The following is a 25,020-nucleotide window of genomic DNA, read 5'->3' on the forward strand; positions in this document are numbered from 1 at the left end:
ATATTTCAAATTATGATATAAATCCTAATTATTTAACTTATATTTATTTGAATATTTATATTCCAAATATTCAAATTATTTCAAAAATTTTCAGATTAGATAATCTACATGAAAAATTAGTAATGAGATAGCTCACTTTTTTTTTTTTTTCATTTTGGTACTAAGTCTTCCAATTCTGGTGTGCACTTTATATGTTAGCACATCACGACTCAGACCAGCCACATTTCACACGTTCAGTAGCCACCTGTGGCTAGTGACTACTGTATTGGACAGTGTAGGTCTAAACCACCTTAACATAAATATCAGGCTACGAGACACTATTCTAAGCACTTCACACCTGTTAACTCAATCTTCACAACTCTATGAGGTAAGGAACCTATCACTATCCCCATTTCAAAAAGGAGAAAATTGAGTCATGGAGAGGCTACACAATTTTCCCAAGATCATACGGTCAGGAGGAGACAGGACCAGGCTCAGAGTTAGATGTCTTAATCACTGTGCTCCAAGTTACCAAATACTAAGAGTACTTTAAATACCAACCCAGCCTTTCAGAGAAAGCCCCCCTAGTCATGCTTCACAACTACTGTATCTCCTCTTTCAACAGGCCTGCCTTTTGAGCTCTCGATTTTACATTCTAGATCATCTAAATAGCTCTTGCCATCCAAATCTCTGCAGAGTGAGTAGAACAGAGGAGCTCTTCAAAACCTAGGTTAGAACAGGTTATCAAAGATAGAGGTCTGCTGAGGGGTATGTTATATAAATAAGGGGAAAGATTTTATATGTCAAATACCAAGACTGCACGTCTCCAAAATTGCTCATAAAACCACAGGATGCAAAGACACGTTTCTCTGGAATCCTTGCTCAGATAAGTGAAATATTGAGGGGTTGGCCCCTCCTCAGAAATCAAGGATGTCTCATTTTTCAGGTATGAAAAAGCCCAGTTCCTCTAACACAAAACTTCAGTCTCTCATGTATTTCAAAGCTCCTCTCCTACCCCATTCAGGCCTGACCCAAGCTCAAATACACTGGGGAAGGGAAGCGGATATTGATCGGTTCCATATTTACCCCCAAACACCCTCTCCTCCAGACTTACTCTGCTGCTTCTAACTCCTCCAGAACTAACTCCTCGGGGAGAGGAAGGAGAGGTAAAGGGGCAAAATGTTATACTTGATCAGCCCTGTAGCAATATGGTCATGATGCCTACTACCTGGTGAATCGTGCCTTTTTCTTTCACACTTCACTCTTATTGGTCTTTTGGAGACCTCCTTGCTGGGGACATCTTTCTGAACAGATAAGTATCTCCCGGCTGACCCTTTTGGTGGGGTCCTTTCAAGGAAACCAGAGCCTGGCTTTCATCTGAGGTGTCCCCCCTGACCCACAGCTGACAAGATGAAATGCACCCCTGCCCATGACAGATGGAAGTGTTTTTTGTGGTTCCTTCAGCCCTTCTCTTCACCCTGCCATTGGGGAAAATTCCATCAATCTTTCCCCTCCAGATTTTACTGGTTCTGTGCCCTGCCAACTCTAGAGAATACTTGTTTCAAACTTGCCCAGGAGTTCTCTCTGAATCCTTGGCCATCTTGGGTTTCTGTAGCAATGCAAGCAACTAGTTTGGGGTTGGGTGGTCAACACCCCATATCTTTAATCCTTTTCCAGCTCCTATCACACATTTGATTTGAAAAGGAGGATAGGAGGAAATACTCTGCTCAGAGGAATTCTCTCTCACTAATCTTCTTTTCAGTATTGTTATTGCCTTCGTTATGTGTAGGTGAGGATGGGTGATACGCTATGGATGGCAAAACTCATTCCAACTTCTTAGCAAGTCTTGCTAATGGTCTAGCACCCACTGTCCTCAACTTTGAAGCCTGAGCCAATGGGACCATGCTATTTCATATCGTGCTACAAAAAATAGGAGAGTTGGCTACCTCTCCAGGCTGGTTGAAATACAGCCCTGCTTAGACACACAAGGAGAAAACCTGTAATTAAATTAAGTAATCAATTAAGGAATTAAATTTGAGCAAATTACCTCAAGCTGTTTTCCAACATTCAGTTTTAATATTTATAAGCTTAAGCTTTGTCTTTTCTAATCATAGGACAATTCCTAAAATCGCTTGAAAAGTGGAGGAAATGCTTTTTTTTTTTTCTTTTAGGCCTATGGAAAAAGAAGCCAGGTATAAAATAGAAAAGTGGTTCAAGGACCCTCAGTTCCACCAAAATACCAATCATTTAACAACAAAGATGCCTTAACAAAAGGGGTATCAGAATATGAGCTTTTGAAAGCAGCCATCCCCTCGTCCACTAGTGCTTAGCTGCTTCTTAGAAGAAACTTGAATTCAGTTGAATTCACAGACTAATTTCTATTTCCATCCCTGGGGAGACCAAGGGAGAGACATATCAAGAGAATATATATTTTAAATGCTTGGTGAAACTTCACATTCAAAAAAATATAGATCTCTCTTTCTCTCTGGGCGTAGATGTAGAATCTTTTCCATCTGAACAGGTTGACCTATAAGCCATTCTTTTCATGTCATTTTTTCCTCCTTCTTATAGAGAATCTGTGTGAATCATTGTGGCCATAAAACTCTATGACTGAACACAGATAATTACGTGACTTTTAACTGGAAGAGAACGATGTTTTAGTTCTCCATCCCCTGATGGAGCCGTCTTACTCAGCCATAGATTTTCTGTCACTGTGCAGCCAAGAGCCGGGCTTCGCTGGCCAGAGGGTCTGACGGTCTGTCTGTGGAAGATGCAGGCAGGGCAACCAACAAGACTCAGAGGGGCGGCTTGCTGCAGCTTTCCTAGAATCCTTGTTCGAGCTGGGCTTCTGTCCGGCCAACAGGGGCAGCCCTGTCCCAGAGCCAGCAGCACCTGGGCCTCCTGCACCCCCAGAGCTCTTGGCCAGATCCCTCTGCCTGACCCTTACACAGTGACAGGACATCTGGGCGTACAGGGACAAACCTCCACTTCCACTCTGACGTGACATCAGCCAGCACAAGAAGTGCCAAAGTACAGCAGATTGGTTTAATAACTGTGATTTAGCCTGTTCCCTCAAAATAAAAATGATGTGCCTTCAAATTACAGCATGTTCCCTTAATAATATTGGACATAGTATTTATGGAGCGACAGTTCTCGCGGTAGCACACCTTCCTTCCGAGGGCCCTCATACGCATTAGATCACTGGAATCTGACTCTGAAGGGGGCGAGGGTTGGCGAGGGGGGTACACTGGGCTAATATTATGACCTCTCTTTAAAGCCATGGAGATGAGTCATTGCACTGGATGCAACTTGCCTCGCATCACTAGGGTAGGCACATCCGGGGTCAGAACCAATGCCCAGTCTCCTTGCCCTCACAGTCTTACTGCATTAACTGGGAAGAAGAAGGCTGCATGGCATTTTTAAAAGAATAGTTTGTATTTTTTTTCTGATTACAGAAGAGTAGTCATAAAAAACAAAACAAAAACGCAAAGCACTAGAAAAAAAAGCAAAATCACCCATATTCCCAGACACAATGACTGCTGTTAACATTTGGATATGTAATCTCATATGTACATTTGTCTTTAAAAATGGTTTCCTACTGTGCACACGGTTGTTAAATGAAGTGTCTTTCATTTTCTTCCCAATTATAAAGGTAACACATGCTTATTATGGGAAAACCAGAACATGGATGACCATAAAGAACCTCAAAACCATCCTGCAAACCCACCCACCAAGAGGCGACCATTAAGAAGCAATTTCATTGAATTTGACACTTAGAAAGGCCATAGAGTTGCAACATGTCTCTAAGGCAAGAGTAAGATGTTTTGGGGAAGATTAAGGAACCAAGACTCTGCCATTTAGAATCTAAACTGATTTGACTGGAATGAATGTCTCTTTATTCCAGCTTCCCTAGTCATAAATACAGGCAAGAATTTCCAACTAAGTTCACAAGAATATTTTGGGGATCAATGGTATAACATTGTTTCAGAGTTTTAGATGTTCTGAAAGAAATCTATAATCCCCAGGCCGTGAACCACACTCATTCAGTTTAAGTTTCTCCTTGCCAGGCCAGACCACACGGAATTGAGGACACATGAAAACAGCAGAAGGTGGTTTGGCCGGAGATACACACTTCAGCTTTATCGAGGCCAGGGAATGGAAGGAGCTGACAAAGCAGAGGAGAATGTGGAAGCCCGTCCTTCTCTACAGGCAAAACCACCCAGGCCACATCCATGCACAGGTGCTAAAGGCTCTCTGAGGGAGACAGCTCTTTGTTCTAGGACTCACATACTGATTTTTTTTGAATTTTTTGATATATATATATTTCCTTGAAAATTCAGCATGCGGAATGGTCCACCCTCTAGCTTAAGTAGCTATCTTAATCATATAGCTGCACCCACATAAATTGAGTAGACGTGATGTCTTACAGAGCCAAATGGCAGCACCAAGATGAAAGTATTTTGATGCTACAGAACATAAAGTCTCAATGGTAACCCACAAGACAGGTGGATTTTTGGTTGTGGCTGCAAAGAGGACCCTAGAATAAAGCACTCAGGTCCGTGTCACCATGCTATGATACAACAGAACAAACTAACTAAACCAATGAAAACAGTATGTGTACTCTCAATGTATACGACACCCTGTTAGCTCATATATGCTCATGCTGTGTGCTTCCCAAAGCCCGCTCCTCCTCCTCCAAAGTCCTATGTGTTTATGGCAGATGATACCACTGTCAACCCAGGTCTCCCTGAGCCAAATTTCTTAGCATCATTCTTGGCGCCTCCCTCTTTCTCATTCACCATATCCAATGAATTACCAAGGCCTGCTGATTTCATCTTCTATCTATGTCTCAAATTCTCACTTTCTTCCACCCCTGCTTCTGCCAGCACCGTCCAGGCTGCGGTCATCTCTCATGTGGTCCACTTCTTGACTTCTCGATGGTTCCCATGTCCATTCCTGCTGTCCCCCTGCCAGAGTAATCCTTCCGAAACACAGATCTGACAGTGCTACTGAAAACACTCCAGTGGTTTCCCATAGTTCTTTGAATTAAAGAGTCATTTCCATGCAGTAAAAATCACTCTCTTGAGTGCCTGATTGAGACAGACAGACACAGTCATGGAACCACCACAGGATTCCAAATAGAAAACAGATCTCTTTTGTGATTAAAAATAAAGCTTGTCATAGAAACTCAGTTTTTTGTATGTGAAAGTAAGTTTTCAATCTACTTGGGTAAATACCCGGGAGTGATATTTCTAGGTTGTGTGGCAAATGCCTATTCAACTGTATAAGGAACTGCCAAGCTGTGCTCCAAAAGGGCTGTACCATTTTGCTTCCTTATGTTGTAGGGTCGAGTCTGAACTCCCTATCAATTTTTCCAGGGTCCGTCTTCCTCTTCTGCCTCCCACATGCTGTGTCTTCTGCCCAAAACACTTGCACACTCCCTGTCCTTACCTGAGCCACGTTTTATCCCATTGCCTTAAGGGCCATCTCTGTCAGGAAGCTTTTCCCGAGTCTAAATTATCTCCCCCCATGATTTCTTTCATTTCCTCATTCAGCAAATGTTTGATGAATAATCACCAGGATCCAGGCTGTGTTCCAGACACTGGGCTGATGGCAGGGGGTGAAACAAACCAAAGTCCAGGCTTCTCTGGAGCTGACAGACAACGGACAACATCACCACCAACAAAAATATATACTAGAGTATCAGGTGGTGGGAAGGACTATAAAAAAATAAAAATAAAATAAAACAGAGTCATGGGCAAAACCAGAGTGGAATGTTGAGCTATTTTAGATAGGCCACCTGGAGGACACCTCTCAGGGGTATGAGTGATACCAGGGAGCAGCTCTGCAGTTGCTGGGGAAAGCTAATTCCAGGCAGAGTGAGCAACAAGGACAAAGATATTAAGGTAGAAGAGGCATGAAGAAGCTAGTATGTTCAGGAAGTAGCCAGGGGACCAGCGGTAGGAGCCCACAAGCCAGGAAAGAGGGCTGGAAGATGGGGCCCACCAGGGGTGCCAGAGGCATGGTTCACCCCATCACAATGGGTCCTCAACACTTTGCCACAGCCCTCAACACACTGGTGCCATGGCCCCGGCCCATTTCTCTAGCTTAGGTTACTCGTTTAAAGGCACTGGGTTTAATGCTCCATAGCCAGTGCTTCAGGCCCACGGTGTAGGGAGTTTGGAGAAGGGCCGGTCCCCTTGTGTCTTCCATTTCTCTTTCTAGCACATTCAGGTAGTTGAATCTAGAAAGGAAGGGCTATCCAGAGTAGCCTAAAACGCAGGAAGTCAGGGAACAAAGGTGATGCCCCTAAAAGCTCTGTGTATCGGAGGAGATCCCAAGAGGGAGGCAGGTAAGCAACCGTGAACACAGCATCCCCCCAGCCCACTCAGGGCACAGGCTCTTACCTGTGTATAAGCCTGTGTGGTGTGCAGTGCCAGCTGCCAGCACCCCTCCTTCTCCCTTGATGATTTAACTCAGCGACATCTAGATTGTTGTTCTCCTGAAGCATCAATGCGTAGCAGGCGGTACTGATCTGAGTTACAGTCTGGCTGCAGAGAACTCTGGAAGAGAGCTAGAGGAAATTTTCCATGCCAGCTTATGTAATCTAGGGTCTACCACAAATCCTGGCACACAGTAGCTGAATAAATCCTCGTTGGAGATGAATGAACTTTGTACAGGTTGCCTCTCCTCCTGCTTCGTCTGCAAAGGGAAGGGTTTTCACTCAGCTAACCAGGAAGACCTCACAGGGCTCTGACCCTGTACTTCGATGGATTTCTAAGTAGTTACAAGCAAAGTAGAGGTCAGCAATAAATACCATGGGTCTCCTCCATTTCCTGGTCATAGTGAAACAGATTTTAATGAGGGCAGAAAAAGAATCGGGAAGGCTCTCGTTTTCCAGGATGGAGCTGAAATAATGCCACTAGTCACAGCTGCCTTTCTCAGCATTGGTGTCAGGGCGCACAGATCAGAAGTTTATATTTTGCATATGAATGGAGTTTATTTGCCAAAAACGAATTCATCAGAATTTGCCTCCAGGATTCAAGACACATGGCTATAATGGGTGTGAGACACAGGTGAGGCCTGGGCGGGCTGGTCAGGTGGCTGGGGCTGCCCGGCTGGTGTAACTTAAAGAACTGGGATCCCTGGGTGGTGCAGCGGTTTGGCGCTTGCCTTTGGCCCAGGAGACCAGGGATCGAATCCCATATCAGGCTCCCGGTGCATGGAGCCTGCTTCTCCCTCTGCCTGTGTCTCTGCCTCTCTCTCTTTCTCTCTGTATGACTATCATAAATAAATAAAATTAAAAAAAAAAAAAAAGAACACCCACAGGCTTCCTGCCCAATAGTTTTCTTCTATTGGCCTGCCTCAGTGTCTAAAATCCCCACTGTTAGTCTCACCTTTGAGTTAAGGCCCTGAAAGATGGTGTCCAGATGCTCCAGTATGTGGAGGGATGTTAACTCAAAACATTTGCATCTGTTACCATGTTCACAGAATAAGTTTCTCAAACAACAATGATGATATTTGCAACCTACTGTTGAGCACTAACCCTGTACCAAGCGTTTTACACACTGAATGCTTTGTATTTCATGTCATACTCTCATGGATCTATCTGTCTGTCTGTCTATCTATCTATCCATACACTTTAGGATATTTATATATCCTTGTTTATAGGGGTAAACGGAGGCTTGGCAAGAGCCAGAGATCATGCAACCCCAAATGGATTCACACCCAGATCTGCCGATTCTAGATTCTCTCTTCTTCTTCTTTTTAATGATATAACATATACAATGAAGTGCCCAATCTTAAATGTATAGCTCGATGAGTGTTCACACATGCATACCCTCATACAGCTAGCACTCAGACCAAAATAGAGAACATTTCCAGCACCCCAGGAGGCCCCTTCATGCCCCCTCCCATCTGCCCGCCCGCCCCCCAGCACATCTCTCCTGAAAGGGGAACAGAACCTGAGTGCTTAACTGTTTGGATCTGTGAAGGGGGGTGGTAGCCCAGGCAAGCTTACAGGGAAAGAGAGGAAGGAAATAGCCCCCCCCCAAAAAATATGGGGGGAAGTGGTAGTAATAGGGATGCAGCACTGGGGAAAGACAAGGGCTTGTCCTCAGGCACCACCTGCTCCTGCAACACAGCCAGCCCGGCCCAGGTAGCTGGGACAACAAGAAGCACCTCCAAAGCGTGTGTGCAGAGACGCCGGGAGTGCAGGACCTGCATAGCAAGCAGCGCCCGGCTCTCCCACTGCCCGGAATCCCAGTCTCTAACTAGAAGCAGAATGCTGACAAATGAAAAGGAGATGTGTTTGCTGGCACAGTGTCCACGGAGTGGGAACACAGGCCAACCCAGGGCTCCCACAGGAAGTTTCAAACCCACTTTGTAATTCTTAGTTGAGCTATCATCAACTCTTCCCAGATCCAATATTGTGTTTTTACTTTGCTAAGTTTAAACCCAGCTTCTCTGATTGTCTTTCCGTCTGCCCTACAGTCGGGGGTGCCAGTTTGGGAACGCTACAACGTCCTCGGGCTTCTGTACGGCATCAGCTGCATTCTCTTTGAGAGAGCTCCTCTGCAAGCTGTCGAGTGTAGACTGGCTTGTAGGTGATTATTCTTACCAGTTCTGCCCCAGATAGGCCTCACTCCATCTCCAGATCTGAAGTCCTCACGAGTTGGCAGGTTTAGACGCACCTCGAGGAAACTCGGTGCCTTAGTCTGTGGGGCAGCCGCAGACAAAGATGAAAAGCTACGAACGTAGGTTTCTGCTGACGGGGAGAGAGGAGCAAGACTTGGCCAAGTGGGGCATGGCTGAAGAAAGAGGGAGGAAGAGGAGTATGAAGAGTGGAAGGAGGGAGAGAGAAGCAAGAGAAAAGCAGGAAAGGGAAGAGGAGTGGGGGAGGCAATGAGAAAGGGAGGAGGGAAGAGAGAGGAAGAGGGGAAGAAGAGTACAGAAAGTAAGTCCAGGATGGAGAGAAGTAGTTCAGACTCTGAGAGGACAAGAGAGGACTCTGTGAGACAAGCAAAATGGACTTTTGAAAGCTTGATTATCTACATTATTTGGCAGCCACATAGCTGGAGAGTGCCAAACGACCCACCTCAGTGGGCGCCCACAGGAAACTGGACACTCAACACGGCAAATTTGATTCTGCTCCATGGCATCCACGTGTGCACCTACGCTTAGCAGACACTGGGGTGACTATACCCACGGCGGTGGACATACGTTTGGCCCTCATCAGCCGTGTCCAACTTACACAGCTGAGAAACTATCACAGGTGAGAGAGAGAGGAGCGAACAGAACCGGTTCGGGGCCACCCACTCTCTTCTTTACAACTGCCCCGGAGAGATTTCTTTAGCTGTAACCAACTGTGCTAAACTAGACACACTGCATTTCAGAATATTCTATCTAAGAAGTCAGGGAAGCATGAAATGATACCTTGAAAAAAGTCCTATCTAAACTGTTTAAAAATTTTGTCTCATGTTTATAGGGGGTAGCCCCTTCACTGAAACTGAGCCCCACCCCCAAGAAGGGGACGGCCTCCACCTTTGTCCCCCAGGAGGTCTACAGAGCCCAGGTCCCCCTGCATGTGTGTGTCATCAAAGTTAGAGAAAACCTCCGAGATCTGCTAAGTGGTGCGTCTGTTTGGCCGGGTTTGAGGAGCAATAAAACATTTTACTTTTTAGCAATGACTCCTCACTTAGTAACATCCCTTGCTAGTCAAAAGATACTTGAAGTTCAAAAAATTCAATCTCTACCCATAAAGAAGCTCACTCTGACGCATATAAAAATAGTGGCTAAGTGTATTAAATGATATTTTATTGGCATTTTTCCTGAATTGACAAACATGTGCTGATGATAGTCATTGCACAAAAGTTAGAATTCTGAATCTAGCAATCTAAGTTCACATCTTAGAAAATCTGTCCACAGAAGGCATCTTAGTGAACTAGAAACACTAGAAATTAGAGGACTTTAGTTTTACTAAGTGGGTAGAGGAGAGTAGAGGAGGGGTGCAGGACCTGCCTAGCAAGCAGCGCTGGTCTCTCCCACTGCCCGGAATCCCAGTCTCTAACAAGAAGCAAAATGCTGACAAATCCACTAAATGGGTATTATTCTTTGGGTAGGTTATATTTATTTACTCATTCATTCCAGAAATATTTTCTTGAGCACTTACTGAATATGTGCCAGACTCTACTGATTTCTGAGGATATAGAGAGGAAAGGCTCCTTCCTACCACCCCGCACTTCCTCAGAGAATGTAAACAAATCATATCTAATTATTTCCAAGCCGGTGGTGTAATACTGGCTTCTCATATTAGACTATAAAACTGCACAAGAGAGGCAACTGTGCTATTTACTGTTCATCTCCTTTTCTCCATCAGCTAAAGCAATATATGGCACACGGTATTTGCTCAGCAAATATTCATTCAATGAACGAGTTTATCATAAGTTAACATTTACATAACTTACACCTGTTATTTCACTCAATCTTCTCAACTATCCTATGAGGTAGGTCGTGATCTCCCCACTTTACAGTTGGGGAAACTGGCCACAGCGCACATAACAAAACTGGAATTCAAGCCCTCACAATTTGGAGCCAGAATCTGTGCTCTTGTCCAGTATCCTATATGGCCTCTGAATGGACTGATGGATACATGAACTAATAAATGAGTGAATGAATGAAGGAATGAATTTAAGTAGTTCAGTGACTCTGGGCTTTAGGATCATTATATGAGGATCCTGAATAGTGCTCCTAAACTTTTCTACCAAAGTTTAAAACAAGTTCTTTTAACCAACCACGTGACTAGATCATCGGCAGGTATGTTCCATTTGTTATTTGAAATGTATTATCTGATGTACAGGAATGGTGGGGGCTAGGAGCCCGTGTCCTCTCTAGCACGCCCTTGTATTTCTGTCCCTGCCACTTGAGTCATATCATTCCCAAATCTGGGTGTGCCTTTTGTGCTTATTATAATCATATGATTTAATTAAGTATTTAAATGAGTAGATTAAGATTACAAAAGAAACAGCTGTGTGAAAACTATACTGATTAGATAGTAAATATGCAAGGATGGATTCTTGTCTGTGTGTTTGAAATAGTTTAAAATAGTGAATGCTGGAAAGCTAAGTAAAAACTTTGGAAATATTTAAGAAATGCAAGTCACTTGTGTTGGCAAACTGCTTTCAAATACTGTGTGGAAGAGACAACAGTAAAAGAATTATAAAACATCTTGACAGATTTTCCACTTAAATTGCTTTGCCGGTGGCTTTAGATTCTCACAAAGACCAGGCACTTAGGGATATTAGACAGTTAGAAAATCCAATCAATGAACCCACTCTCACAGAAATCCCCTTAGACTGACATCAAAAGAAAAGGAAAATACACTTACAGATTCTATATGTAGTGTTTATATTATATATATATTTATATTAATGTATATATTCACATATATTATGTTTTAAGATAAAATAAGACATTTCAGGCAAGCATGCGTCAATTTTCTAGGATTCTTGTATTTAATCGTTTCAGTAGGTGCACAAAGATTTCAAAAAACTTCCTCAAAGTCTCATGTTTTATCCTAAAGTTTATATGAGCTTTGTACCCCATTCTGTGGTAGACATGAATACTGTCCACCAAATATTCTTAATTCTTCTGGGTACACAGTAGAGTTGCGCCTCCCTGACCCTCTTTGAATATAGGTAGGTCTAGGGGCACCTGGGTGGCTCAGTGTTTGAGGGTCTGCCTTTGGCTCAGGTTATGATCTTGGGGTCCTGGGATGGAGTCCTGCATCAGGTTCCCTGTGGGGAGCCTACTTTTCCCTCTGCCTATGTCTCTGCCTCTCTGTGTGTGTGTGTGTGTGTCTCTCATGAATACATAAATAAAATCTTTTTTTTTTTTTAAAGAAGATAGATTTATATGACATTCTTTGGCCAATGAAGTATATGAATGGAAATGACAAGTGTCACTTGCAGGTGAGTATATTACGATCTAGCTCATGACTTACCCATTGCCTTTTCCTCCACTAAAACAACAGATAAAGCCCTACAGAGAGTCTGTCCCATCAATCTGGATTCTGGAAGGAAGGCAACGTGGAACATAGGCCTCAGCTGACCCCCTCATGTTACAGGAATGAGAAATAAGCTTGTTGTCTTAAATCACTGAGATTGGAAGTCTTTTGCTATCAGAGCATAATCTAATCTGTCCTAATACATACTCCATGATATATTTGTAGTTGTAAATATATACGTGTATTCCCCATCAAATTTGAAGATACACTTAGCACTCCAGAGAGACACAACACATTTACCTAGTGACTTAGTGTACTGCTTATCCTTTTTTTTCCCTTGTGAGAAGTAGAGAACCAGATGTCTCTAGAACCCCTTCAGATGCTAATATTATGTCATGCTACGTTTGAGGAAAAAACAGGCACCCGTGAAAGTTGTGCCTATGTCGCTTCACTAAACTAAATAAAATAAAATTAATTTGATTGGAGAGCTGTTATATCTGATTGTGGAGCAATTGATTAGATTTCCAAAGAGTCAATCTGATTTGGTTGTTCTTGTTTCGATTGTCTTAATGAGGGAACTGGATTGCTCAGTGACCCAATTGATTGTTTTGGCAATTGGCCTGCCAACTGTTGGCTGTTTAGCTGGTGCCACAGCTTGACCCTAGGACAAAAGGTAAAATTAATTCATTTGCATGCTGAATTTGAGCATTTTCCCCTACAAGCTGCTATGTGTCAAGTTCTGTCATATAATAAAAAATATTTATCAGCTGTAAATATTTAAAATGTATAATCTCCCCTGTTATACATGCCACCCCAAGAGATCTAAATATTTTGTGATGCTATTAACTTTGATGGGGTCAAGCTTCAATTTTAAACTCTGTGCAGACCTCTACTTCCCTGGAGAGCTTCATTTCAATATCTCTTAGGATCAAAAATTGATTATCCCTTGCCCTTAAAAATAATTGATTCTGATTCCATCAATTCAAAATGAAAATACTTGTGCAATGGTGGAAGAATGGACTCCAGCTCCAGAAGATCAGTGACTTGTTCTAGTCATTCTTGTGTGCACTCAAACAATGCTTGGGCTTATTGTGGGTGCTTAAAGATAGTGAATGCATAAGTGAATGAGCCATCAGCTACTGATGGAGAAGAACCACTAGTCCTTTATTTCAGTTATTTTCTAAAAGTGAAAGGAGTGTTTTTCTGAACACATGAAGCAATCAATATAGCTTCATGGTTACGTGCTTTGGGTCTACAGTTAGTTGAGTCTGAATTTGATTTCTGATCTTGTCAGTATGGCAGATTGCATCTCCCAGAGATGGTCACAATGATACCTCCCATCCCACAAGGCATTTTGCAATATGAACTTGCAGTCCCCCGCTATCATGAGGTAGTCAATTTTTCCACTACTGAATCTGGGCAAACTCTGACTGGTTTGACCAATAGAATTAGCAGAAGTTATGATGCACCAGTTACAGACATAGCACTTAACTAATCAGGGAGTTTCTGCTTCCTGTCTCTTCCACCACCAGGTAAAAAGTAGAACTCTCTGAAGCATGAAGGTTCTGGTTGGATTACTTCTCGGATGATGCAAGCACAGAGACAGGATACATCTTGAGATAAAATTGGGTGGATTCATTATTAGACACATTGAATTTGCTTTACCTTTTGGAACACACAATTTTAGTAAGGAGTTGGCTATAGAGGTTTGAAACTTGAAAGTGAGATACATATTGGAAATACAAATTTGGGAGTTAACAGCAAATAGATGGTACCTGGGAACATGGAGAGTTAGCAAGATAGATAAGAAGGAAGATTATTTTTAAAAATAAAAGGCATAAAGGATATGAAAAGAAAGTGGGCCTGGGGTCATAAATATAAGGAACACCATTGTTTAAGGAAAGGGCAGAGCAAGAATAACTGTGAAAGAGTTTGAGAACGAGGGTCTAGAAAGGTAGGTGGCAACCCAGGAGAATTCTGCATCACAGAAGCAAAGTGAAAGGGCTTGGAGAAAGAAGATGTGGTCAGTTGTGCCAAATGCTGCTAAGATGTTAACAGAGCTGAGGACAGACCTATCTGGCAAGACTGCAAAGCTAGTCTCTGTTTTCCACTATCTCTTGCAGCTGGGGTTTTAGATCTGAATGAGGTTTCATTAATTAGATGCATTTGTTTGAGATTTGGAAAGTGAAATTGAGCAATCTCTCTGGAGCTTTTGGCTGTTTTCATGCCCTTTGGTGATACAATTAGGAAAGCTGTATCTCAGTGCTGCTTCCAGAGAACACACTAGCCAATAATATACTGGCCATCAAGGCCATCAAAAGCCAAGTCCAATAGTCTAAAATGCTTTTTAAAGGACATGATGGATGTAATGTATCCACAAATACTATGAAATTGAGAGTTCACAGAGTGATGCTCCATCAGGCTTTCAGATCTGGACATGCCATGTAAAAAGACTCCAGAGTATCATCTGCTTTAAATTCAAAGAACAAGGCCCAGTGAAGTCACAAAACATGTCAATTTGCATTAATCCACCTGGCCAGGAGAGCTGAATATGGAGAATCAAGATGTGCAGAAGGAATGTTTGAAGAAACCTTCCATTGTCAGCAGACAGTCGTTGCCGCCCGGAGCTAAAGGATTATGTTTACTTGTATGGTGTATATGTTACTTCTGACCAAGATCAGAAGACTTTTCAGCTGCTATAATTGGTGACAATTTCAGAAAGAATTCTAGAATGCACAAAGTTTTCCCCATTTAGTATCTCCCTTCCATACCTTTCTTCTGAGAGAGATAGGAAAAGGAATTAATCTCATTATTCCTTGGGCTAAATTTTGGCAAGGCAAGGTTGAGGAACTTCCTAAGGTCATAAGCAGAAGCAATCTCAAGAAGACTTTCGTAAGTCGCTAACTAATTCCGAAGAGACATCCCAAATATGTGGTTGTTTACAGTTTTTAAAGCACTCTATTTCATTTCATTCTTGTCACATCCCTAATAAGGAAAATAAGACAAGTGTTCATTCTTGTTTCCATTTCACAGATGAAGAAACTGAGATCCTAAGGAGTTTGACCTAACTAGTTCATATCACTAAAAGCAGCAGAGCAGAAGTAGGATGTTGGTTTTATCTTTCCCTGTCTTTTGGTGAACTCTATAGGTTGACTCAAGACAGTCCAGCTTGGGGGCACCTGGGTGGCTCAGTTTTTAGGCATCCAACTCTTGGTTTCAGCTGAGGTCATGATCTCAGGGTTCTGAGATTGGGCTCTATGTTGAGCTCCACACTCTGTGCAGAGTTTTTTTGAGATTCTCTCTCTCCCTCTCCCTCTGCCCCTCCCCCTGCTCACGTGTACACATGCTCTCTCTAAAATAAATAAAATCTTGCAAATATAGTACTTTCAGCATTGATTATCAGCACCAAGTGTCTAAAGCTGCCTCAGTTTCCTTGTATCCTAAATTTTCCCAGGCTGGGGGGAGGATGCCTGGAGGTTCAAGGGGGTCACAATTATTCATAAGAAAATGGCCAATTCTCTCATGTCCTTCTGTAGGTCCACTCTCACCTCCTCCCTGGAAACTGAAATATAAAGCAGCACAGCTACAAAGTATGCAAAACCATTTTTCACAACTTTTCTTTTTGCTTCTACCAGAGATTAGAGTTTTGGCATCTTTATCATGTCATTAGTTTTAGTTAGGTTCCGAGTAAGGAGGTCTTCAAGGCTATGGGTGACTGACAGTGTTTAGACAAGTCCAATTAAATTTCTTATGTTTGGATAATCTTGGGAAGATAAATAAATCATTGAAACTTTCATTATAAAAACCGCCATTTGGCAAAATGGCAATGTTTCTCCTGGGAAAGCAATGAAGATTTATGTCAGGAGGAAGGGTACAGCCAGTTGCACATACCCCGCCAGGAGGAGCATTCCTATCATGGAATGAAGTGAAGGAAACATCTAGGTCAACTCTGTGCACATGACTGTTCTCCCCATCCTCAAACCCCTTTTCCAGCCTTTTTTCTTGGTAAAGTTGTCAACTGAAGATATTTCCTTCATCAAACTCTTCAGTCAGGTTTGTTGTGAGGAGGCAGTGCCCAAAGGCGAACGGTGATGCTCTGACCAACACACCTGCATCCTGCGATCTGATTCCCAGGGCCTCTCATGACCCCGTTCTGCCCTTAAAATGCCTGCCTGTTTTCTCCCGGGATTCCTTTCCACTTGGGTGTAGCCCTAAAACAAGTGAAAATTGAAGGAGTTTTCTAGTTCTTCTATAATTTTCTCTTGGAGCGGTAACCACCCTCTCTTGTCTCTTGTTCCTATTCCCTCCCTACATCTCCAGGGCATCTGCGAGTGATGCTTATGAAGATCTTGGGAGTCATTAAGAATATCAAGGAAATGTGCATGCAAACTAATTAGTCAATGTCCTTACAGGATTTCTGTTAAGTTTGTTATTGCCGTGGTGGTTATGTACATTTTTTTAAATGCTCATAATTTGGAGATATATCCTGAAGCACTACAGAGGAAATGGTATGATATCTGGATTGCTTTTAAAATACTTCAGGAAAAAAAGTGGTCATGATGGAGACAGAAACCACACCGTTTATTGTAACAGGGAATAAAGAATGATTAGCCAGGTGACTGACAAGCAAAGAGAACCAAAGCGATCATGGAGGGATCATGGAAGGAGCAACTGCCGGAAGTAGTTACTGCCCTAGGGTTGGGAAACAAGGAAAGGGATCAGAATTATGAAGACCTAGAGTCTTGGAGGAAGTAAGTGCCCCACTTAGCTGGACACAGACCTTTGAGAAGACAGCTAAAGTCTGGGCTCCAGGAGGGGCTCTGGAGACTACAGACCGGTCGCTAGAGAGTGTGCTCTGGCCTCCTGAGCCTGATGCCTTTGAGGAGGATGTGAGGCTGGTTGTGTGAGTGTTAGAAAACCTGCAGCTGGCTACTACCATTACCCTGCAAAGCAGCCCTGCAGGGTGGTATGATCAGGAAACAAACAGGAAGAGGTAAGTCCTTTCTTCCTCCTCCAGCCTCAGTCTCTCTAGTACCTGCCATTGGCAGAGTCCAACAGGGAGCCGGTTGACAAAACTGAAATGAGGTTTGAGGAGCACTAGTCCATAGCAAAGGTGAGTTTGGAGGTGAGATAATAGTACAAGGGGGGCACACAGCCCTGGATTACCAAATAGGGGCTAATGGTTGGAACTGGGTGATGGATACCTGAGGCTTGACCCACTCTTCTCCCTGCTTTTGTACTTGTTTGAAATTTTCCTATAAAAACATGAAGTTAAGATGAAAAGGAGCTCACTTGAAAAAGAAGTCTTTTAAACTTTTGGTATTATTATTAATATATCAAAAATAATGAAATGATTTTAATAGAAATTAAAAAAAAATTAAGATCTGTCTACAATACTGCCATTCATAAAAACCAAATTTGCTTTTCTAACAGCATTAAAGAATCCTAAACCCCAAGGGGGAAACTGACCCACACAGTTCAGTGTCACCTTTCCCACACCTTCTCTAAGATGAGTTCTCAGCCTCCACCTCCATTTAAGGGCATGTCCTAGTTCATTGTCAGACTGCCAAAATGATACATATAAGTATGTCTCCCTTACCTTTTCTCCATGCATCTTTTCTCCCATTCCTCTCATCATTACTACTCTCTTTTTAAACCCCCTCTAGTTAATCCATAGACACAGTATAATCTGTAGGCTTCAGTAGAATCTTGAAGAATGGTTGTTGCTGGAAATGACCAGTTAGCCCAAATGATGCTCTCTGTGCCTTCCAGGCCAAAGGGGTGGCATTTCATTCTTCTTTCCAGGCTACCAGTGGCCTCTTACACCCAACATGAAAATGATCATAAAATGGGTTGTGTGGCAACTGAATATATGAATGGTTTCATGCAGACTCCTACTATGCCCAATTGGAACAGCTGGATGTTTTAGAAATATTGTCCCTACTGGAATGTGGAGAATGGATTGAAGAGGAGCAAGATGAGGGCCAAGGAGGAAAGTCAGGATTCCAAAAGAAGAATCTAGGCAAAAGTGGATGATAATCTGAACTAAGATAATGGCAAAATGGATGGAAAGGCTTAAAGGGTTCCAAGAAATATTAAGGAGTTGGAATCAACAGGACATGAACACGGATCGGAAGTGAAACGATGAGGTAGAAAGAAAAGTAAAAAATGACTTCTATAGTCTTTGTTTGTGTGTAGGTGAGAGAGTGATGCTCTCACTCACTGAGGCAGAAAATACAGAGGAAAAAAACTGGAAAGAGGAGATGGTAAGTTTGCTTTGGGGACATGAATGTGAAGGTTCTAAAGGGTATCCAATAGTAGTGTATCATTAGCAGTTGAGTATATGGTCCTAGAGCTTAGGTTTGGAAGGATTTGGGATAATGACATAAATGAAGAGTTATCTTTTGGTTTTCATAATCACATTTTTAAAAAAGATTTCACCTATTCATTTCAGACAGAGAGAGGAAGAGAGAGAGCGAGCAAGCCTGAATGGGGGGAGAATGAGAAGCAGAGGGAGAAGCAGGCTCCCCACTGAGCTGGGAGCCGGATGTGGGGCTTGATCCCGGGACCTGGGATCATGACCCAAGCCAAAGGCTCAGCTGACTGAGCCACCCAGGCATCCCCACATTTGTTTTTAATTCCACAAAGATATATATAAGTTGTAACAAGTTCAACCAACATACACAAATAAAGTAGCTCTTCAATGTCCTCTCCTCACCCTAGATCCTCCCTGAAGGTAACTGCTACTGTCATTTCACCTGTACTCTTCTAGATTCTTCCCCCCTGCCTTTATATATATATATATATATATATGAACTTACAAAACTGTGTGTTGTTTGTGCTTGTTTACCTGAAAGGTATGTGCCTGAAACCTAGAGTGCCCTAGGTTCCCCAGAAAATAAACTTTGAGATAGACATTTGCAGGCTGGATTTTTAATGGGGGTGGGGGGTGGGGGATGAATCACTGGAACAACACCCGTAAGGGTGGGAGGGAACAGGGGTGAGAAGAAGGACAAGTTGATCTGTGGTATGAACACAACTGATGTCTTGGCCAATCTCATGGGGGCATTCTGGAACTGGGAGTTAACCCCCACAGAGGCAATGTGTACCCCCACGTTAACCAGTCCTTGGATGAGAGCTGTCCCTGAGGAGGGCATGTTCTTCAGAAAGCATGACTCCCTTCAGCTGAGGGAAATTCCTAGAGAGGGACTCCACTCTGATCCCTCAACAAGCAGTGCTCCTGCCAGCTGCAGACATGAGCACAGTGATCCTAAAGGGAAGACCTGGGAGGCACACCACAGCATCCTCTACACAGGCTGTACTGATAGTTCTGAAACTTGCCTTTCACCCAAGGTATTTATCCTGGAAAGCTGTCTTTTTTAGTAGTTAGATTGATCATATTCTTTTTCATCACTATATAGTATTCCAGAAGACAAGGTACCACTGTCTTTCATTGGTGGACATTCAAGTTGTTTCCAGTTCCTTATCATTAGAATCAATACTGCCCGGCAAATGGGTTTCTGGCTTCTGGTCATGGCCGATTAAGTCCTTACCAGAGGATGCTCCTTCCCCTCTGGAAACAATGATAAAACCTGGATAAAAGATGAAGGCAAGTACCCAAAGTCACCGGTGAGTGAACAGAAGCAGAAAGACTGTGTGTGGGGAGTAAACGTCTGGAGGAGAGGATCCTTGGAGATGGTTCCCCCAGTTCTGCTGCTTTTAGTCTGGGGTGGATGTGGTCCATTTGTTGTTTGGCAGCCTAGTGGTGAAGGCACTGATAGAAAAACTCATAATCTTCCCAGTGCGCAGAATCAGAAAGGTGAAGTGGGGAACTGCTATTGAAGTAAATGGAGGAATCCTGGAAGGGAAGAGAAAGGAGACAGAGAAAGGATCCCTGAATTCTATCTCCCCACATCTCATGATGACCTCTGAACCATGCATACCCAGGGCAAAAGAAAGCAGGTTGGCTGAAGTGATTTGAACCAAGAACGAGCTGCTGCCTAATGAAAAAAGTTTGCAGTTCAAGCCTCGCCAAGAAAACTGCCTGCTAAAGCAAAGCAAACAACACACATTAGAGAAAAATAACAGAAACCCAAATCTTCATAACTTCATGGTCATAATATACATGATACTTTCCAAAATAATTTGACATATGAAGGATTAAGGAAATGTAGCACATTCTCAAGAGAAAAGAAAACGAACCACATCTGACCCCAAGTGAACCAGATGTTGAAACCAACAGATAAGCAGCTATTATAACTATCCTTGATAAAGTAATCAGAATATGCTCTCAATGAATGAAAACAGAGAAACTCAGAAGAGACATTTAAACAATTAAAAAAAAAAAAAAACAAATGGAAACTCTAGACCTAAAAAATGCAATATCTGAAATTTAAAAATTACCAGATGAACTCAATAACCAATTGGAGATGTAGACTTGAAAACAGAATCAGTGAAATTATCTAAATAGATGAACAAAGAGAAAAAGATTAAAAAAAAAATGAACAAGGGACCTCTCAGATAATACCAAATGGTTCAACACACAGGTAGCCTCATAAGAAGAAAAGAGAAAGCATAGGGCAGAAAAAGTATTTGAAGGGATCATGGACAAACGTTTTCCAAATGTGTTGAAAACCAGAAATTTACAGACCCAAGATGCTTTGTCAACACCAATTGGAATAGATATGAAGACTAGCATTGAAATACATGATAGTTAAATAGTTAAGCCAAAGATAAAGAACATATCTTGAAAGCAGAAAAAAAAAAAGGACACATTACTTACATTTCAAACAAAATTAAATTAAGAAATAAATTTTCATCAAAAACTATGGAGGCCAGAAGAGAATGAAATAATACCTTTAAAGTGCTGGAGGGGGAAAAAACCCTATAAACCCAGAATATCTTATCCAGCAAAAATATCCTTCAAAGATGAAAGCAGAATAAAACAATTTTAGATAAAAGAAAACTAAGAGACTTTGTTGCCAGCAGATCTGCACTAAAAGAAATGCTAAGGGAAGCTCCCTAAGAGGCCAAAGGGAAAAGAGTCTAGATGGAAATTTGAATTTTAAATTTAAAAGTAGATTTTAAAGACTACTATTTACAAGTGAGACACTTTATTTTTTTTTAAGATTTTATTTATTTATTCATGAGAGACACACACACACAGAGAGAGAGAGAGAGAGGCAGAGACACAGGCAGAGGGAGAAGCAGGCTCCATGCATGCTTGACGTGGGACTTGATCCCAGGACTCCAGGATCATGCCCTGGGTGGAAGGCGGCCCTAAACTGCTGAGCCACCCAAGGATCCCCTAAAGACACTTTAAATCTGAAGATACAAATAAGCTCAAAGTAAATGAACGGAAAAATTTAGATGTATACTATGCAAACAGAGAGCATAAGAAGACTGCAGTGGCTATATGAATATCAGGCAAAATAGATTTCAAGATGTTGTGGGTTGAATTTTGTTTTCCAAAGAGATATTGAAGTCCTAACCCGTGGCACCTATGAATGTGATCTTATTTGGAAATAGGGTCTTTGTTGATGTAATCAAGTTGAGATGAGGTTATAGTGGATTAGGGTGCACTCTAACAACCAGGGTCCTTATAAAAAGAGAGACACTGAGACACATGGAGAGAGGAAGGCATGTGATGACAGAGGCAGACATTGGATTGATACATCCACAAGCTAAGGGACACCAAATATTGCAGACAACAATCGGAAGTTAGGAGAGGAAAACAAGCCTGGTGCCTTCAGAGGAAGAATGGCCCTACCAATACCTGGGTTTTAGACTTCTAGCCTCCAGAACTAAGAGAGAATACATTTCTATTGTTTTAAACCACCAAGTTTGTGGTACTTTTTTTTTTTAAGATGTTATTTATTTTTCCATGAGAGACACACAAAGAGACACAGGCAGAGGGAGAAGCAGGCTCCATGCAGAGAGACCAACGTGGAACTTGATCCTGGAACTCCGGATCACGCCCTGGGCCAAAGGCAGATGCTCAACCCTGAGCCACCCAGACGTCCCTTTTGTGGTACTTTTTTAATGGCAATCCTAGGAAACTGATACACGAGACCAAAAGTGTTATCAGAGATAAAGGGGAAGAATATTTCATTCTAATAAAAAGGTTCATTGAGGAAGGCATAACAATCATAAATGTGTATACAACTAATAAGTGTTTCAAAACACGAGGTAAAAACAGCATTAAAGAGAAAAATAGACAATTCCACAATCAGAGATTTCAGTAGTATTCCATTAGCAATTAATAGAATAACAAGGCAAAAATATCAGCATAAACATAAAAGATGTAAGAAGAACACTACCAACCACATAAATATATAAAGGAAGGAAGAGCTGTTAGCCTTGGAACATATTTTTCTGCTTTCTGCAGTTTTCCTGATGTCCTCAATTATAGTCTTGGCCTTTCTTCTGATCTGCAACATATTTACCCTATTTTCCTCTCAAACTTGTGGTTGCAAATGTTTTTAATTTGCTCTTAAAAAATATCTTTCATCTTACATCATTTATGCTTTTTTTTTTTTTTACTCTTTCTTTTTGGTTAATCATTTTAAAGTTCTCTTTTCTTATCAGTGTGTATCTTCCACTCTTCCACACATTTCTTCTTTCTATTTTGTCCTAAATTCATACTTCTTGTAGATTTCTCATTTCCTTAAAAAGATAATCGTAAACACTTCCAAATGCTCTATACATATTCAGTCTTATCATCGTTTACAACAACCATAAGAAGTAAGGACAATTTTATTCCTATTTTATAGATGAGGATACAAAGGCACAGAGAAGTTGAGTGACTTACCTCAGATCACAAAGCAGTAAATGGTGAAGCCAGATTCTCACCAGGTAGTTGAGTCCCAGTATCTGTGCTCTTAACTACAGGACTATGGAATCTGTCTTCCTAGACTGCCAATTAAATATTTTGGTTCCTTTTTTTTTTTTTTAAATAATAACTTCTCTTTTATTTCCTCTTTACCAATTTTCTCATTTTCAAAGATTTTGCTCATTCTACCAGTTATACTATTCTTCATTAAATTACTTCTTGCTAGCTCCTTTATCATCATGAAAACAATTTTCTTTCTAAACCTCCTATGGTAGATTTAAAAACACCCCTCTCAAAGATAGCCATTTCTTAATCTCTGCAACCTGTACATCTTGTTTTATAGGGTTGAGAATCTTCAGATGAGGAGATTATTTTGGATGATAAACCATGCTGGCCTTGGAGAGTGGAGTGGTGTCACCATAAACCAAGAAATGTGGTAGACCCCAGAACCTGGGAAAAACTAGCAATGGATTCTCTCCTCCAGCTTCCAAAAGAAGCACAGCCCTGCTGACACCTTGATTTCTACCTAGTTGGGCTGACTTCAGACTTCTGGCCTCCAGAACTGTGAGAGAATACATTTCTGTTGTTTTGAGCCTCTTAAGTTTGTGGTAATGTTACAACAGCTGCAAAAAAAAAAAAGAAAAGAAAAGAAAAGAAAAACCAAATACACTCCTTCTCTCAGTTACATTGTTAAAACATTTCACTTGTTGCCTTCTGTCATGGAGAAAGATAATTTTAGTCATTCATGTTAACACACATTGTATACATGCCTACTTCGTGCTAGGCTGTAGGAATAAAGAGGTAAAATAGACAGTGCCTTTATTCTGAAAGAGCTTGGGGCAATGGTGGTCAGTGCTGGGAGAAGTAATTTCAAATACAATACAATAAAGTATATATTTTGAAAGTGAGAAAGACTGGGAGATCACCCAAGAGGAGTGTGAACTTGACAAGACCAAGGCTGGCTTCTTCATGGAGGTGATGGGAGGAAAGAGTAAACTAGACACAGTGGTGCTCCAGGCAGAAGGAACAGCATGTGCAAAGACAATTAGTTCCTCTCTCACGTCCTCTGCATCTTAAGACACTCTTATTTCCTTCAGTTAACTGATAAGACCCATAAATGTCACTTCTTCTATACCAGGTGCTTGGTGGTGCTGATCATTGAAAAGATAAATCCTAATTTTAACATAACCAGTTTCCTTGCCTTCTTTTCTGACAACATTCTTCGTAGAAGGATCAGCCGCAGAGGGTTGGAGATGCGAGTCCTGGTTCCCATTTCCATTTCTCATGTGTACATTTTCATAAAGTAGTTCCCCCACAATCCATGTTTCTTGATAGAACACATGGGCCATAACAAACATGAACATGTGTCCAGAAATAAAATATGTGATCAAAATGGTCCTCACTCTTAAACCCATTCAACCCCTAAACATGACCTTCAGAAATTGACTTTTAACTTTCAATATTCCCAAAGACTCAGGAAAATTCACTGGATGATTCTCCTGTTTACACTTAAAAGGTCTTAGCCATTTCTGGGCACACTGGCATGACCTCGCCATCCTGTAGATCATTAACTCACCGCGGGCTGGCACTGACCCCTATTGTGCTTGAATCTGCCCCAGCTCTCCAGCCAGAAATTGTACATAGGAGGTTAAGAAAAGCACGCATAACAGCTGTGTTTTCCTTTTTTCTTGCCTTCACTGGGAGAGACCCACATTTAGGTCCATATTGTGCACAGCTCAGAGCTCATGAGGACTTATCAACACCTGCTAAGATATTTGAAGATGTTTCTTCATTATCCTTGCTCCCGTCATGGTGATGATGGGATAAAGAGGAGAAAGAAAAAAAAATGAAAGAAAGAAGAAAGAAAGAAAGAAAGAAAGAAAGAAAGAAAGAAAGAAAGAGGAAAATGGTCATGTGCAAGCTTTGAACTCTTCAAACAACTCCGAAGGTCAGAGGAGCCTTTGATCATAATGAGATAAAGAATTGGGGCATATTTTTAAACTTTCTTTTGGAACTGGAGGCTACTGGTGGGAGAGGGGTACAGCGGCCCAGGAAATGGATAACCGTGGGGAGGAGGTGGTGTCATTTCAGAGCACAGCTGAACACATAGAGCTAACCCCCTTTCCTCCTCCATTTAGCAAACATTTGGTTGGCTGTTATACAGCTCCCAGCTCTGCTTCAGAAGGTCTTTGTTTATCTTTGCAAG

General features: G+C 41.9%; 1 protein-coding gene and 1 long non-coding RNA gene across 5 annotated transcripts in view; one reads left to right on the top strand and one right to left on the bottom strand.

Moving 5' to 3' along the window:
* LIFR (LIF receptor subunit alpha) overlaps window positions 1-6,572 on the bottom strand; it is a 238,596-nt gene extending 232,024 nt beyond the window's left edge. For both annotated transcript variants that reach the window (XM_041748764.1, XM_041748761.1), the window contains exon 1: window positions 6,387-6,572. The gene's annotated coding sequence lies outside the window, so the exon portion shown is untranslated. The remainder of the gene's footprint in view (window positions 1-6,386) is intronic.
* Window positions 1-25,020, top strand: part of LOC121487247 — a 43,920-nt gene that overhangs the window by 16,831 nt on the left and 2,069 nt on the right. The window contains exons 3-6 of one of the 3 annotated variants that reach the window (XR_005986807.1): window positions 8,473-8,585; window positions 9,046-9,253; window positions 11,880-11,948; window positions 23,158-24,762. This is a non-coding gene — a long non-coding RNA (uncharacterized LOC121487247). The remainder of the gene's footprint in view (window positions 1-8,472; window positions 8,586-9,045; window positions 9,254-11,879; window positions 11,949-23,157; window positions 24,763-25,020) is intronic. The other 2 variants (XR_005986806.1, XR_005986808.1) reach the window with 2 other exon arrangements.

Source organism: Vulpes lagopus, chromosome 3 (genome assembly GCF_018345385.1).
Source record: "Vulpes lagopus strain Blue_001 chromosome 3, ASM1834538v1, whole genome shotgun sequence".
Taxonomy (NCBI): Eukaryota; Metazoa; Chordata; class Mammalia; order Carnivora; family Canidae; genus Vulpes; species Vulpes lagopus.